The sequence below is a fragment of the Solanum pennellii genome, chromosome 4 (assembly GCF_001406875.1).
Source record: "Solanum pennellii chromosome 4, SPENNV200".
NCBI lineage: Eukaryota > Viridiplantae > Streptophyta > Magnoliopsida > Solanales > Solanaceae > Solanum > Solanum pennellii.
Genome location: NC_028640.1, coordinates 47228016 through 47231146, shown reverse-complemented (window position 1 = coordinate 47231146; position 3131 = coordinate 47228016).

Here is a 3131-nt window from a genome sequence, read left to right as displayed (position 1 = left end):
GCACCTAAACAACACAACTTTTATAGACATTTACATATTTAGTATGGTAAGTTTTTTTTGCAATAGATAAAACCAAATCCGCTAACATAACAGACATCAACAACATATGATATACAATTAGGCACTGTTGGACATGTAAAGTTTCGCAAATAAAATTATAGACACTACTTGATAAAACTAATAATATTAAGGTCCGTAGAATAAAAAAAGACTCTACTTTGTCGTTTATATGATGTCGACATCACTCTCTTTGTTGTCGTCTATGAATAATTTTCTTCACGTCTTACACTTTCTCGAATAAACTCTTCTGTTTGATATTGAAGTTCATGTGGTTTTTTTTTTGAGTATCTGTGTTTGATCCTCCCGCATTACAGTCTATTGGTTCAGTTGAATCTTCTACTTTCGCTTATCCTGTGCATAAAAGTAATTAATGATCATGTATATTAAACAGATTGTCCGGAAAATGAATGATATACCTATCAAGATAATATGTATTAGAAGCTCAATAATATTGTAGCACTTTGCCTTTTTGTCTTTGATTATGTGGTGTTTCATTCTAATTCTTCATCCAGCATATACACTTTTTTGATTGTATAGTTTTACCACCCCTATTTCACATTTAAATTGCTCAATTTAAGTTTGAAGACCAATTCCATCCTACATAGACTGCAAATATGGGATGGTACATTAGTCTCACTTTCAAAAATATGTTAACTAACTTGTGAGAAAAAGTATCAAGATGTTTCTCCGCAACCCCATCAAGGACCAAAGCAATATTCCCACCAATGTCCTTGACCTTTATGTGTATCTTAAACCTATGTATGCGTAAAACATCATTAGAGTTCCTTTGAATGTAAGTTGTGGGTACAATGTTAGTTGCTTTCTTACCTACCATATATAAAATAAAGGTCTGTGTGTATATCCATATATATATATATATATATAACAGTAGCATGCTGATTCAAGCCTTGTACTTATGATGTGAAGGGTTTATTATAGTACTTACGTCTATGTCCGTACTCTAGTTAGAATCTACTAACTCTGTAATAGTCAACCAACTTTAAAACATAGCTTATGCAACGGGAACGTTACTTGCATTTTCACTCTCAATAGTATGTACATCAACTGACTTCTTTGAGAACTTATGGAGCAACCGGTTGATGTTGTCCATTTTAGACTAACATATATTTTGCTTGTTGCGGTGGTGGCAAAAGTCAATTCACCTATTATGAAAAAAACAAAATTAAATGTCAATGTCCTAGATATGTGACTATTAAAAGTTTCCAGTAAGTTGAGAAGAAATAGTTACCTCTGAATTTATATAGAGTAGTAGCAGTAATGATCAAAATGTATGGTCCCAAGTTGATGGGATATACGTAAGGGTAAAATACCTTTCCTTGATCCATCCACAAGTATTCTTGCTTTGATAATCATTTCCTAACTAAATGATAATTATATGTATCTTCTTTGTTATAAATAAATTTGAATGTAATGTAATTGAGATAAGAATATTACGGATCAATAAGACTGTGTATGTCGCGTTTCTTCCACTTTGAACTCATACTCTCCATATAACTTATTCAAAGTAAGAATCAAACTACATCTACAAGTTAAGGAGGGATATTATTTACTGTATACGTTGGAGACCGTGTGTAATATAAATGGCAGGAATGGATGTGCCTGATAGGACGATGTTGTTGTTGACTCTAGAGCGAATCATTACTGCTTGGATACAATTTACAGTGATTTGAACAATATCATCCTGTAGTTTTTGGATGGAGTTATCCGCAAGAATGTTATTTAAAAGTTTGAATACACTAATATGTATTCACCAGTTATTTCTGAAACATTGAAGTTTCTCATAATGATTCAATAACCTTTGCTCAACTTTTCTCGAAACTTTTTAATTTCCAGATTACCGTGTTCATCAAAGTCCCCTGTTTGAAGTAAATGTGCAAGGAAGTTTGGATAACCAAATTCATAATGTTGTATAAACGGAATATGAACGATGCAGTACCTTCTCGAAAAGGGAGTAAATACTTGTTGTTTCCAATTCTTAAAAGGCGTCGCTCCGCATATTGTCACGACCCAAAACTAGCCGCGAGTTGAAGACGACGGCACGTTTGCTGCACTCCACAAATAACAAAGAAAAACAAATACAAGTAGGGGTCAGTACAAAACACAAGTACTGAGTAGGTATCATCGGCCAACTCAAAATAGAAAGCAATATATATCGAATAATAACATAAAACCAACCAAATACTTAACAGGTGATAGCAACAAGTATAAGAATCATTTGCAACAACACCAAACACATCTATGAGGACTCAAGCCTCCACACCGTACTCACTTAAGAATTAGGTTCTTCAAATCGGTGTATATTAGCATAATTCAAGATTCATTCTCTTTGTTCTTCTTGTGTCGGAACGTGACACTCCGATCCCGTCGTGAAGTTAAGAGAGTCGATCTCAATACTCAAATTTTCAGGATCTAAGTGTTTTGGAATGAGACACCCTCGACGGTCCATCGTACCCATGACGGTCCGTCGTGGGATCCGTCGACCCAGACAGTTATTACAAGAAATAAACTCTACTGCTCAAAACAACTAAACAGGTCCTTACAATAGATACCAATTTACCCATCGTTCGTTCTCGAACGATCACGAGAAGAAAAACAAGGGCGAAAAGGAGTACCTGAATCTGTAAACAGGTGTAGGTATCTTTCTTGCATATCAGCCTCCTTCTCCCATGTGGACTCTTTAACTGGTCGATTCTTCCATTGAACTTTGATGGATGCAATCTCCCTTGATCTCAATTTGCGGATTTCTCTATCTAGAATAGCAACATGCTCCTCCTCATAAGACAAATTCTCATCAAGAAGAACTGAATCCCAACGAATAATGTAGTTTCCATCCCCATGGTATCTTTTTAGCATAGACACATGAAATACCGGGTGCACTCCTGAGAGTCCTGGAGGCAAGGCTAATCATAAGCCACCGCCCCTACTCGCTTAAGTACTTCTAATGGTCCAATATACCTTGGGCTTAGCTTACCTCTCTTACCAAACCGCATCACACCCTTCATGGGTGAAACCTTCAGCAAAACTTGTTCACCCTCCATGAACTCCAAGTC